Genomic DNA, 14,644 nt, shown 5'->3' with positions numbered 1-14,644 from the left:
ATTTATGCTGCAAAAAACTCCAGTCAGGTATTTCTGTTGTTTTATTCATGGGTAGAATATATTGCATTTTATATCATTTTGAAAACCTTTCAAATTTCATCTTTTCACACTGTATATTCGAGGCAATTCACAAAAGCTCTCTTAACTTTGGGACTCTGCACCGATGAGAATGCTTTACTGAAGGAAGACTGAAAGACCTTTATATCCTATAAGACTTTATACAGGTCTTTCACCATTGATGCCTTATTTGAAGGGTAAAACCAGTGTCAGTCCTTCCATCATCTATCCCGCTTGGGCAAGAGGCAGGAATATGCTCTCGACAGAGCAAATACACTCATTCCTAGATTTAGACTTCTAATTAGCGTTCTAATTCTTTTATTCCCATAGCTCCTGCTTCCAGGCTACCAACGACAACAACAGATCCAGTTGCAGAGACTATTTTATTATTTATTGAATTGCCCAAGAACCAAAGAACACCCCCCCCCTCCCCCCCACCCCTTTTGTCTGAAAGATGGTAGAGGGGGTGTTATGGTTGGGGCATGGATGGTTGCCACAGGTACTTCATCAATAGTCTTCGTTGATGATTTAATTGCAGATAGCAGCAGCAGGAATTCACTACTGCCTAACAAACCGTAACCTGGCCATCCCGTTTTTGCAGCTAGTGGATTGCATCTTGCAGTGTAGCCTCTGTAGTGGTTTGTGATGTCTTCTGCAGACAGTAGTCATGGACCAGTAGTCATGGACACATCCAACGCTGCCTCTTCTTTTGGAGAGAATTCGTAGGTCATCAACTGCAGAGGTCTTCCTCGGCCTACCAGGCCCAATGCTCTTTCTTGTTAATAAGGTTCCAAAAGGTTGAGTGCGGTAAGCCTCAGGATTTCTCTTATGTCCCTTCACTTTTTTTTAGTCAGCCTCATAATGGCTTTGTTCATGCTTACTGACAACTCCGATCCTCGTGTTAACAAATGCTAATAAGACTCCAAAGGAAACCAAAAGCCTAGAATCAAGTCTAGATACTGAAAACTCTCTTATACCTGCACTAAGGAATGTTGATGATTAATCAGGAACAGCTGTGAAGCGTAATGCGCTATAAAGTGTTGTAACATGGTGAAACCAACAACAACAACCAACAATTATCCTTTAATAAAAGCTGAGAATCTGCACTTTAACCACATGATTACATGCAGTTGTTTGATTACAAATATACAATTGCAGAATATTGTTATTTAACTCTGTGAAGTGATGGAAATATACCTACTGAGATCCCCAAAGCTCATTTTGTATCATGCAAGGTTGTTTTAGAGGCATCTAAATTCAGAAGCATAATTGACAACAGTTAACATGCAGCCTGTAGATATTGTCTAACATTTGTATACTGGATGCATAGGGATGAAACTGGTATCAATCTTCCTTTAAAACACCAGACAAGCTTTGACAGTATTCATTGTATGAATGTGTTAACTGTATAAATAAAATTATTTAGTTAGCTGACGCTTTCATCCAAAGCAAATTTGACTAAGCAGGGGGACAATCCCTCATAGAGCAATGCAGTGCCTTGCTCAAGGGCTCAACAGCTGTGCGCATCTTATTGTAGCTACATCAGGGCTTGAACCACCAACCTTCCAGGTCCCAGTCATGTACCTTAGGTACTAGGCTAAAGGCTGCCCCAGTAAAGAGATTTGCAGCTGTTCATAGGATATTAGTTGACCTGGAAGCAGACCCCGAACAATTATTTTACTTTCACCAATTTAGTCACTCACACATCATAAAATAAGGTCCACACTTTGTTTGAGATAAAAAAATTATAATAATAAAGTCTGATTTATTGGACAGATCTTTCATCCATCAGGGCTTCAATGTCAATGTTTAGTAACACAAAACAATCATCCATTTAAACAATTCCATCTCTGGTTGGCCCCTTGAAAAGTAAAATCGAAAAAGGAAAAGACCACACAATGTCCAAGAATAGTAATGAAAAAGGCATCATATTAACATAAACAATGAATGTTTTATGAGGTAATTAAGTACAAACACATAACATGTATGGTAGACATCAATGCACAATCTTGTCAAATCAACATAGTCTGTGTTAAACGGGATGGGATGGAGAACATTCACTTAGAGCAAGGGGAATTGGTCAGAGTAACGGTTTCAGTATCTGAGGGATTAGCTGGTGCTTCAGCAACTGGCTCCTGTAGACAAGTCCCTCTGGGATGTTAATGTGACTTGATGCCACTGTAGCCAGAGCAAGCTCTTGTTGAGCAATGTTCAGCAGATCCTCCAAATGCATCATTTCACATGATGGAGCTGAACCTAGTTTGCATCTTCTGCAAGATCTCTCTTCTAACTTGCTCCTGCAAATATAGACAATACCGAGTCATCTCACATAGCAATGTTGTGAGCTACACAGCTAGCATCATGTCATCTCTACTTGCCTGAGTGACATCCAGAGCTGGATGGACAACCACCATCTAAAGCTCAACCTAGGTAAGACTGGAATGATCTTCATTCCTGCTCTAACCTCTCCCCATCTGGATCTCTCCATTTCCCTCAGGGATACCTCAGTGAAGCTATCACCCTGTGCAAGAAACCTCGGCATGCAAACATTGCGGCAGTGACCTGGTCATGCAAATTCCTCCTATACAACTTCCCGAGAATCCGCCCCTTTCTCACCCCCTACTTGACCCAGCTCCTGGTCCAAGCGATGGTTTTTACCCGCCTGGACTACTGCAACTCTCTCCTGGCTGGCCTTCCAGCATCTGCCTTCAGACCCCTCCAAATCATCCAGAATGCAGCACCTCGTCTGGTCTTCCACCTACCCAAACACTCTCACGTCACCCCCTGCTTACTTCCCTCCACTGGCTGCCTGTCATGGCTCACATCAAATTCAAAACATTGGTGCTAGCTTTCCAAGGAGTTAAGGGGTCAGCCCCAGCTTACCTCCAAAAGATCAGACCCTACACGCCTTGATAATCAAATAAGCCCAGTATCTATCTTCCCTCGAGGGTCTTTCAGTGCACTTATCCCTGGTTATGGGTATGCACTTTGCACTTTGCTGTACATTGCTCTGGGTAAGAGTTTCTGCCAAATGCGATTAAGGTAATGTTATGTAAAGGAAAATTAGCCAAAAGCTTCTATTCTTACTTCCAGCTCCAGCTAAGACGAAACAAAAAGTAACAGGTGTGGATTTGGATTTCATCACAAGATGGAAAACATGTTTGATTATGCTTTTTCATTTCAAAACCTGTAACCTGAATGTTTGTGTAAATGCAGGTTTGCATATAGACGCATTGACTGGGCTGTGATTATATGAAATAATGGGCAGCAAGACCATTTACTGCTGCCAGGCATTTGTCCAAGTGACCCCCATCATTAACACCCTCTATCTATAACTGATGTATTATTTATCCAGGACTTCTGCAATTCATGTTTCTGTGCCATTAACCATCCTATTATGATAATATTGTATTACATTTGCGATCAAATTGAGCCCAACAGTTGAAATAAACACAAAAATATTGTAATAGAAAGATTTTGACACATAGTGTGTCACCTTCTTATTGTCTCCCAAATGACTAGGCTTTTATCCATAAATATGAAAAATCCATGAGAAACATCTCATTTTACAGCCTAAGGAACAGCAAGTGAAAGTTTGCCACCTGTTTGGGAATCATCCACAAAGAAATCTGAGAAAAATGTAATATTATTGTGAGTTGTATATTATTTTATACAGTTACAGAGGGTCAAAATAACACTGCACAACACATTTGCATGCCAAGTTGGTACAGGACTTTGCATAGCATTATGAGAAAATGTGAAAAATCATACAGTATCAATGTAAAAATGGCTAACTGGTTTTTAAGAGTTGTTAAACACTGAATGGGGTCAAATTGACCACAAACATAATAGGAGGGTTAAGAAAACCTGTAAAATATGCAAAACCGAAACTAACCGCTATCCCAGGGAGGTTTATCTAAGGGAGGTTTATTCCATCTGGTTAGTAAGTTAGTAAATATCATGGAACATGACCCCTCGTATTTTAGAAAACAACTGTAAGATCCACATGGACACCAACTCTAACAGCTATCCTGAAGCAGCAGATAGTGAAAATATGCCCAGTGAGTAATCATAAACATTGAAACATATCTCCAAAGTAAAGTAAAAGAAAACTGTAATTTTATGTAAATGAGTCATCTGAGGGCACTCACATAGTGTCTAGATAAAAATGTTACTAATAACATAAACTTAGATATGACCCATGGAGAATTCAATTTGGCCATTTTTGTCACATGAAGACCCACCCTGAAAACAATGTCACTGACGACTGCGGATCCTCCCATTAGTACCGTGCTGAAACTAGATGGCATATCTCTGTAGAGTAGCCTGCCCGACGTAGCCCAGCCGGATCGCATACTGACAAATGGCAGCAAACCAAAATATTTTAACTAAGCTTGCTAGCCTTCCTAAAATCAAGAAAATAAATGAGAATATATGGAACAAAACTGTCACAAGTTCCGGCACTGCATAATTTAGCCAACTTACTATTACTATAAGTTTGCTAGATAGCAGGGCTAAGCAACATACAACATACGGTTTACATAGCTGCCAACTCTCATGCTTTCGGCGTGAGACACGTATTTGCATGTGCGTGTGAAAACAGGCAAATGCGTGTGTCTCACGCCGAAAGCGTGAGAGTTGGCAGCTATGCGGTTATATAAATATCTTGCTGGCTTGGGTAGATCAAACAAGCAAGCTAAGGTTAGCCAGCAAATTAGCGTTTGGATGGATCCACGCTCCAAATTTAACGTTAGGTATCGCTAGATAGCATGTGTTGCCAAGTTCGAATTTACTTAGACATCCTCCTTAACGCTAGCTAGCAAGTCTTGCTCAGCATGTTGGATAAACAATTCAATCAACCAATTGGAAAACATGAAGTCATAACTGTATATATTGTTTATGGGGGGCGTTGGTCTGTGAGCTTTTACAAACCAAACATTAAAAAAAACATCACCCGCGAATCCCAAAATAGCTAACGTGAACTCGCCTTGTTCCGAACAGTGCAACTTCCATGTAGAATAACTCAAATACTTCCAGATAAGCTTTGGTATTTGTGTGGCTTTTGGTGTTTAATTCCTTCCGTTTTCATAAAACCTTGGTACGATTCACATACGCGATCCATTTCAGCATATAGCGGCATGGTAATAGTGCTCTGCTGTGACATTGTGGTGGGGAAGCTGTTCCTAACGAGTGACTATGAACCGGGCAGGTTTTTACGGCGGGGTTCGGAGCATTGTGAGCTAACCATAATTGTATAAAAATACAATTAATTGAGCACAGGGACGTTGTGCAGTTATTTGTCCAATTATTGGTCCAATTCACATTAATCAGTGTTTTGGTGTCTGGAATAGTGAAGTAACCACCAATAATCATAAACCACATTCCTCAGTAGAAAAACTACAATTGAACGGACGTTAACTTCTGGTGGAAGCGACCACTTCCCGTGTTCTGTTCGGAACAGCTCCGTGAAGTTGGCAACAATTACACTTCCTGTACAGAAGTTCCGGTCTCAACTTCCTGTGATTTTCCGTCAAAATAAGAGCTGCTAAGTAACGTTAAATAATGAGAAGAGTTATCGCGTTTTCTGCGCTTCCTCACACAATTACCATTGTTTAAATTCATTGCTGATACAACTTATAAAAGTCAGCAAGCAACTAGCTTGCTATTTTACTAGTTACTATAATGTAGGCCAAGCATAAATTGCTTGACACTGTCGGTTCAATAACAGCTCATTTGCATACCTGCTTACTGTTTGAAAAAAATGTTTTGCTGCCCCGACAAAGAGATTTGCAGCTGTTCCTAGGACATCAGTTGAACTGAAAGCAGATCCCAAACATTACCTTACAGGCATTTAGCAGATGCCCTTATCCAGAGCGACGTACAATAAAGTGCAAATCAAAACAAGGGACGATGAGGAAAGTCTAGTTCCAAACAATTACTCTATCTTGATGGAGGTGCATTCACCAATGTAGTCACTCACACATCATGAAAGAAGGTCCACACACTTGTAATTTAAGAGAAGTCTGATTTATTTGACAGGCGTTTCAGCCAGCAGGGCTTCCTCAATGTTCAGTAACAGTTCAGTAACATCCATTTAAACAATCCCACCTCTGGTGGGCACCACTTTGATTGGCCACTTCAAGTAAATCAAAAATAAAAAAAGGACCAAACAATGTCCATGAATATTAATGAAAATGGCATCATATTAACAAGATGTTTTATGAGCAAATTATTTATATATTTACAAGAACAAACACACGAATGATAGACATCATTGCAGAATGTTGTCAAACATAGTCTGTGTTCAAAGGGGATGGGATGGAGAACATTCATTTAACGGAAGGGGAATCGTTCAAAGTAACGGTTTCAGTATCTGAGGGATTAGCTGGTGCTTCTGCAGCAGACTGCATAGACTGGTCAAGTCTGCAGATTAGCTCCTGTAGACTGCAGACCAGTTCCTCTGGGATGTTCATGTGAGTTGATGTCGCAGTAGCCAGAGCAAGCTCTTGTTGAGCAATGTTAAGCAGATCCTCCAAATCCATAGTTTCACTGTCAATGATAGAGCTGAACCTTGTTTGCATCTTCTGCAAGATCTCTCTTCTAACTTGCTCCTGCAAATATGGACAATACCGAGTCAGCTTACATAGCAATCATGCTGATCTGAAATGAAAATTCCACTATGAAAAAAAGAAATAGCCAAAAGCTTCTACTCTTACTTCCAGCTCCAACTAAGACTAAAGAAAATGTATCGGGTGTGGATTTGGATTTTGTCACAAAATGGAAATCATGTTTTACAATGCTTTTTCATTTCAAAACATGTAACCTGAATGTTTGTGTGAACAGAGGTTTGCATATATGCGCATTGACTTATAAGAGGCTTCTCCTATAATTGGAGGTTTTGAGAACACATTTGGAGGGATTTTTGACCATTCCTCCATGGAGAACTTTTCAAAATCATTGACATCCTTGGCATACCCCCCCTCTTCAGTTCAGACACAGGTTTTTCATGGGATTTACGTCTGGAAACTGAGATGGCCATTGCAGAAAATGGTTGTTGTTTTTACTTAACCATTTCTGTGTGGATTTTGATGTATATTTGGAGTCACTGTCCTGCTTGACAATCTACCTACAACCAAGACTCCTAGCTGAGGCAACCAGATTTTCTGGTACTTTGTTGAATCCATTGTGCCATTGATCTTTAATAGTGCCCCTGGACCACTAACAGCAAACATCCCGAAAACATCAATGACCCCACAGCTATGTAAGGGCTGTCTTCGTGTCACCCTTCTAAAGTGTTTGTTGGTATGGAGGTGCCATTTCATGTTTCTTTTTTTTGACTTGGTGACCCCAAGACACAAACAATCTCTGTTTTTCTTAAAAATGCAATCCTTGAATTACATATGGCCTTACTGTCCGTGGGGATAGTATGCACTTGCGTCCACTTCCTGGCAAGTTTGCAACCATTCCATATGCTTTACACCGTTTTATTATTATTATTGCCCTAACAGAAAGTGTCTCTCATCCCAGAAAACAGCCACAAGTTTTGAGGTGTCATATATTTTTAGTGTAATTTCATGTAAATGAGAGTGATCTGAAAGCACTCTCATTGTGTAAAGATAACTTTATTAATAACATTAGCTGAGATAGAATCCATGGAAAATTACCCCGCCTGGAAATCAATGTCAGACATTTCACCCGACCCTCTACTTCGGATATGTTACATCTTTAAGCAATTAGCCACAATTCCACAAATGTATTTCAGAATGCAGCCTTGAATTAGCTCTAACATAGAGCCTACCTGGAGCAGGGACATCCCACTTAGGTCCTGAGAGTGGGAGGTCATATTATCCTAAAGAGAGAAGACAAAGCAATTTATTTTTAATCATGAAGGCCTGTAGCGGTAGGCAGAGTAAAGGCTAGCGAACGACACAATTTTGAAATTTTACAGGGTTTCTAATTCTGTTTATGCAACGAATTGATTTTAAAATGACTGTGCTTCTGTTAATGTTCTTGCAACCAAACTCTACGTGCACAAGTATGAACCCCTCTCCTTCATCTCTCCTAATAATATTTATAATGGCCCTTATTTAAGTTTTGAGGTATAGGTTTACTGCACACTAGATGGCACATAGCTAAATTATACTGTGCTAACTTACTATTACAGATAGCAGGCTATTAAGCCTGTAACATAAAATCATATAGCTATATAAACCATTGCTAAAAGCAAGCTAACTGAACTTGCTATCTAATATACACTCACTGAGCACTTTATTAGGAACTAATACTGGGTAGGGCCTCCCTTTGGTCTCTAAACAGCCTCAACTCTTCATGGCATGGATTCCACAAGGTTCCTTTGAGATCCTGTCCCATTTTGACATGATTGCATCACACAATTTCAGTAGATTTCTCAGCTGCACATTCATGCAGCGAATCTCCCATTCTATCACATCTCAAAGGTGTTCTATTGGATTCAGATCCGTGACTAGGAAGGCCAATGAAGGACATGAATTGTCATGTTCATGAAATCAGTTTGAGATGACTTCTGCTTTGTGACATGGTGCATTATCATCATTATCATGCTGGAAATAGCCATTAGAAGATGGGTACATTGTGGCCATGAAGGGATACACATGGTCAGCAACAATATTCAAATAGGCAGTGGCATTCAAGCGATCCTCTCCAAGGAATTGCCACCTTAGCGTGGTGGAGGGGTTTGTGTGTCCTGGTGATCCTGGGAGCAATGTTGTCGAGGGCACTACCGTTAGCACCCAGTAGGATCTCCCAAGGCAAATTGGTCCCGTGGGAGGGGCCAGACTAAGAGCGATTCAAAGACTCCATGATAAGGCCTCACAAGTACCAAGATACCTCACCCAGAAAAGGGAAACCGGGGCCCCCTTCTAGATCGTCCGGTAGCTCGTCGGCGAGCATCTGGTGGCCGGGCATTATCCTATGGGGTCCGGCGGGGCACAGCCCAAATTGGTCACGTGGGGTCGCTGCCCTGTGGGCTCACCACCTGCAGGGGTCGGCATCGGAGTCGGGTGCTTTGCCTAACGGGCAGTAGGCAAAGGCGGGGATCCGGGCGTGCTGATCCGCGGCATCGCAGACTAGTTCTGGGGACGTGGAGCGTCACCTCTCTGGTGGGGAAGGAACCGGAGCTAGTGCGGGAGGCGGAGCGGTACCGACTAGATATAGTTGGGCTCACCTCCACGCACAGCACTGGTTCCAGAACCAAACCCCTGGAGAGGGGCTGGACTCTGTTATTTACTGGCGTTGCTCAGGGTGAGAGGCGCCGGGCGGGTGTAGGGTTACTCACAAGCCACCGGCTGAGCGCCACTGTGTTGGAGTTCCACCCGGGGAACGAGAGGGTCGCCTCTCTGCGACTACGTGTCACTGGGGGGAAAGCTCTGACTGTCGTTTGTGCTTATGCACCAAACGGCAGTTCAGAGTATCCGGCCTTCTTGGAGTCACTAGGCGGCATCCTGGAAAGGGTGCCACCCGGAGACTCCATAGTTCTGCTGGGTGACTTCAACGCTCATGTGGGCAATGACGGAGAAACCTGGAAGGGGGTGATTGGGAGGAATGGCCTGCCTGATCTTAACCTGAGTGGTGTCTTGTTATTGGACTTCTGTGCTGGTCATGGATTGTCGATAACAAACACCATGTTCGAGCATAGGGTAGCTCATAAGTGTACTTTGTACCAGAGCACCTTAGGCCAAAGATCGATGATCGACTTTGTGGTCGTATCATCAGACCTGCAGTCTTGGACACTCGGGTGAAGAGAGGAGCAGAGCTGTTAACTGATCACCACCTGGTGGTGAGTTGGATCAAGTGGCCGGGGAGGCTGCCGGACAGACCCGGAAAACCCAAACGTGTAGTGAGGGTGAACTGGGAACGTCTGGCGGAGGCCCCTGTCCACGAGGTCTTCAACTCCCACCTTCGGAGGAACTTCTCACGCATCCCGGGGGAGGCTGGGGACATGGAGTCCGAGTGGGCCATGTTCAAAGCCTCCATTGCAGAGGCAGCAAGCAGGAGCTGTGGCCAGAAGGTCATCGGTGCCTGTCGGGGCAGCAACCCAAGAACCCGCTGGTGGATACCAGCGGTGAGGGAGGCCGTCAAATTGAAGAAGGAGGCCTTTCGGGTTTAGCTGGCCCAGGGGTCCCCTGAAGCAGCAGACAGGTACCGGGTGGCCAGTAGGGCTGCGGCTTCAGCAGTCGCATGGGTATGGGAGGAGTTCAGGAGGCTATGGAGAAGGACTTTCGGTTGGCCTCAAGGAAGTTCTGGCAAGCCATCTGACGACTCAGAAAGGGAAAGCAGGGCTTGTCTGAGGCTGTTTTCAGCAGGGGAGGAGAACTGCTGACCCGGACTGTGGATGTTGTCGGGCTGTGGAAAGAGCACTTCGAGGAGCTCCTGAACCCGAACAACACACCCTCTGTGGAAAAGGCAGAGCCCGAAGACTCAGGGGAATCTGCACCTATATCCCTGGTGGAAGTTGCTGAGGTAGTCAAAAAGCTCCTCAGCGGCAAGTCGCCGGGTGTGGATGAGATTCGCCCTGAGATGCTGAAGGCTCTGGACATTGTTGGGCTGTCTTAGCTGACACGCCTCTTCAGTGTCGCGTGGAGGTCGGGGACAGTACCTGCAGAGTGGCAGACCGGGGTGGTGGTCCCCATTTTCAAGAAGGGGGACTGGAGGGTGTGCTCCAATTAGCGGGGTATCACACTGCTGGAAAGGAGGCTCCGACCGACGGTCGAACCTCGGATTCAGGAGGAGCAATGTGGCTGCCATCCTGGTCGTGGAACAGTGGACCAGCTCTTTACCTTGGCGGGGTTGCTGGCGGGGTCATGGGAGTTTGCCCATCCAGTCCACATGCGCTTTATGGACTTGGAGAAGTGTGAGTTTTGGTGAGCCTGTGCCCACTGCAGGTCTTCTGCTGTTGTAGCCCATCTGCCTCAAGGTTCAACGTGTTGTGCATTCTGAGAAGCTTTTCTGCTCACCACAATTGTACAGTGGTTAGTGGTTCGTAGTTAGTAGTAGTCTAGAGACTGTTGTGAGTGAAAATCCCAGGAGATCACCAGTTACAGAAATACTCAAACCAGCCCATCTGCAATCAACAATCATGCCACGGTCAAAATCACATTTATTCCCCATTCTGAAGGTTGATGCGAACATCAACTGAAGCTTCTGACCCGTATCTGCATGATTTTATGCATTGCACTGCTCTGCTGCCACACAATTGGCTGAATAAGTAGGTGTACAGTGAGTGTATAAATTACTATCAGGTATCAGATTCGCATTTGGCGTAACGGGTAGTGGGAGATGGAACCACACTCCAAATTTGTCATTTAACATTAGATAGCATGTATTTTCTACAATGTTCGAATTTGCTGAGCGAGCAAGACTTGCTCAGCATGTTAAAGGCAGAAACTTCCTAACTCTGAAATCCTCTTGCACTTATCCTCTTAACTTAAGATAGCAAGTTCCTGTAAAAGAATTACAATTTATTATGTACTAATAATAATAGTGCGTGGTTAGCTTTTTCTTTTTGCTTGCTACTACGTAAACAGTGGCCTGAATTCAGCTCATTGTCGCATATAATGTGCCAACTTCATTGAGATAGTTTAACTACTGGGTTTGACTAAATGCCCAACTTTGCACATCAGTCAATTTACACATCTGGAGTGAAGCTCATGTTTAACACATTACATTACATTACATTACATTACATGGCATGGCATTTAGCAGACGCTCTTATCCAGAGCGACGTACAATGAAGTGCATTGCATTCAACACAACACAAATGCATTCAAGTTAAACACTTTCTATTATTCATTTTTATATAATATATTAATACATGTCGTTTCTGTGAGGATACATATTAAGCAGAAATATACAACGATGGGTGCATCGGATAACAATTACAGTTTAAAACCCAGTTCAGTACATGGTAATAATATTAAAGTGTTGTGGTTTGAAAGTGTTTGTTGCTGCAATTCCTCTCTTGACCGTTAGGAGTCCGAAATGACCTATTGTATCTTTAAGATGAGCTAGAATTTACACATCTTTGTATTTACCACTACAGCCCTGGTTAAAGGCTAATACAATCAACCAATATGAAAACTGACATGTGACAATTTGTCATAACTAGATATTGTTTATATGGGGCGTTGTTTTCTGTGCTGTTACAAACCTGCCATAAGAAAGTAAGAGCCATCACCCACGAATCCCAAAATAGCAACATGGTTAGTTAGTGTACGGTATTCACTCTCTAAAGTAGTTAGCACATCCTCCGAGCTAACGTTTAAATCGCGTTCTGTTCTTGAGTCTTACCAGTGGTTTGCATCTTGTGGTAAACCATTTGAAGTTATGCTGGTGTAGTCTTCTCCTTATGGTAGTTTTTGACACATCTACGCCTACATCCTGAAGTGTGTTCTTGATCTGTTCGGCAGTTGAAAAGGGCTTTTTCTTAACAATTGAAAGTATTTTTTCGTCATCCACCACAGTGGTCTTCCGTGGCCTACCAGATGGTTTGCTATTGTTCAGCGCACCAGTTCGTTCTTGCTTCTTAATAATGTTCCAAACAGTTGATTTTGACACACCCAATGTTTCGGCAATGTCTCTGATAGTTTTTTTCTCATTTTTTAGCTTAATGATAGCCTGTTTTACTGGCATTGACAATTCTTTGGTCCTCATGTTAACAGACAGCAAATACCACAGCAAGAATAAACTCGAACGTACACCGTTTATTAGCTAGCCTCCTTGTGCATAAATACACAACCCACAGCTGGCCAGTTGCCCAATACCAAAGATGTATTCTTCCTCTCTAGAGGTAAAGCGGAAGTTTCGTCCGCGAGAGCTCTTTTTCTTCTTCTTTATATTTGCGGATATAGCTACCTAGTAATACATTACTGACCTCAACTGTTCGGATCTAGAATATATATCACATTAAATCCTGCCCCAGTTAAATTTTGATATTCCTTTATTGATCGAACAATAGCCCTAGGGGGCTATTCGTGTGACACTGCAGTATAGCACAGTGCTTCCCAAATACGGTCCGGGAGCACCCCTGTGTATGCTGGTTTTAGTTCCATCCACAATAGCAATCCCAGAATTTTAACAAGCTGTTCATTTTTCTCAAATAGAGGTTTTTTCATGTTTAGATGGATTATTTAACCAAACCACATTATGCCAGAAATAGCTTTGCAATACCACAAAGAATAAAATTCCCATGTCCATATTGTAATTACATAAAAATAAGTAACGAATAAAATACTTAATAATCAATAGGTTAATCATTACGGTGCTAATTATGAGGATGAATGCGTTTACTTTCATTCTTAATGTTATCCTTAACATTCTTAATGTTATCAACACAATGTAGGTTTGCTACATAATCATTTGCTTTTTCTTTATTGGCCACCCCCAATAACGATAGTTTAGTCCACTTTTAATTTCTTTACCAAACTCTACTCACAATGGACTTAAATTTACAAACCTATAATTAGATTACTGAGCACATTATTAGGAAGTATACCTACTTATTCATGCAATTATCTAATCAGCCAATTGTGTGGCAGCAGTGTAATGTCCTCATGCATAAAATAAAATCATGCAGATACGGGTTAATGTTCACATTCACAGATAATAACAAATTATATTTTTACACCCATAATTCAAATGTCCGTTTGAGCCCAGGGTGCTGTTGAGGGCAACAAAAAAAAGCATCGATCTGCATACAGTGGCTGCAGAAAGTACATTTTTAACGGATAAAATCACCATTTTTGCCCATTGATCTATGCTCAATAACCCATTATGACAAAGTGAAAACATGTTTTTAGACATTTTTGCTAATTTATTATTCCGTCCCTTCACTGTGGCACTCCAAATTGTGGTCAGGTGCTTCCTTTTTGCTTTCATTATTACTTGATTGGAGACCACCTGTGGTAAATTGAATTGATTGGGCATAGTTTAGTAAGGCACACACCTGTGTATACAAGATCCCACAATGCACACTGCACATCAGTACAAAACCAAGCAATTAAGTCCAAGAAACTCACTGTAGGGAAGCATAGATCAGGATAAGAGTGGATAGATCAAAGCCACTCTTGAGTAAAAGGCACAGGACAGGCCACTTGGGAGTTTACTAAATGGCATTTAAAGGACTGTGAGAGCATGAGGGGAAAATATTATCTTTTGATGAGACAAATATTGAACTCTTTGGGCAGAACTCCAAGCACCATGTCTGGCGAACACCAAGCACTGCTCATCACCTGGCTAATACCATCTACAGTGAAGCATCATGCTATGGGGGTGCATCTCAGTGAAAATTACTGGAAGCATACAGCCAAGACAATGCTGGAGTGGCTTCGGGACTGTCCTTGAGTGGCCCAGCCAAAGCCTTAAACCCCACAGAACATCTGTTGAAAGACCTGAAGATGGCAGTTCACAGACACTCCCCATCCAATCTGACAGACCTTGAGAGGATCTGCCAGTGAGAATGGGATAAACTGCCCAAATCCAGGTGTGCAAAGCTTGTAGAGAAATACCCAAGAACACTCAACTGTAATTGCTGTCAAAGGGGCTTCTACAAAGT

The 14,644-nt window shown here is 42.5% G+C and overlaps 1 long non-coding RNA gene across 1 annotated transcript; it reads right to left on the bottom strand.

Annotated features, from left to right (window-relative positions):
* Positions 1–6,068: 6,068 nt before the first annotated feature.
* On the bottom strand, positions 6,069–13,109 carry LOC133115605 (uncharacterized). Its single transcript, XR_009705828.1, has 3 exons — positions 12,382–13,109; positions 7,856–7,906; positions 6,069–6,668 (listed from the first exon to the last, which is right to left on the bottom strand). It is a non-coding gene; the product is annotated as an uncharacterized LOC133115605 (long non-coding RNA).
* Positions 13,110–14,644: the final 1,535 nt, after the last annotated feature.

Source organism: Conger conger, chromosome 1 (assembly GCF_963514075.1).
Source record: "Conger conger chromosome 1, fConCon1.1, whole genome shotgun sequence".
Taxonomy (NCBI): domain Eukaryota; kingdom Metazoa; phylum Chordata; class Actinopteri; order Anguilliformes; family Congridae; genus Conger; species Conger conger.
This window is presented reverse-complemented; position numbering and strand designations above follow the sequence as displayed.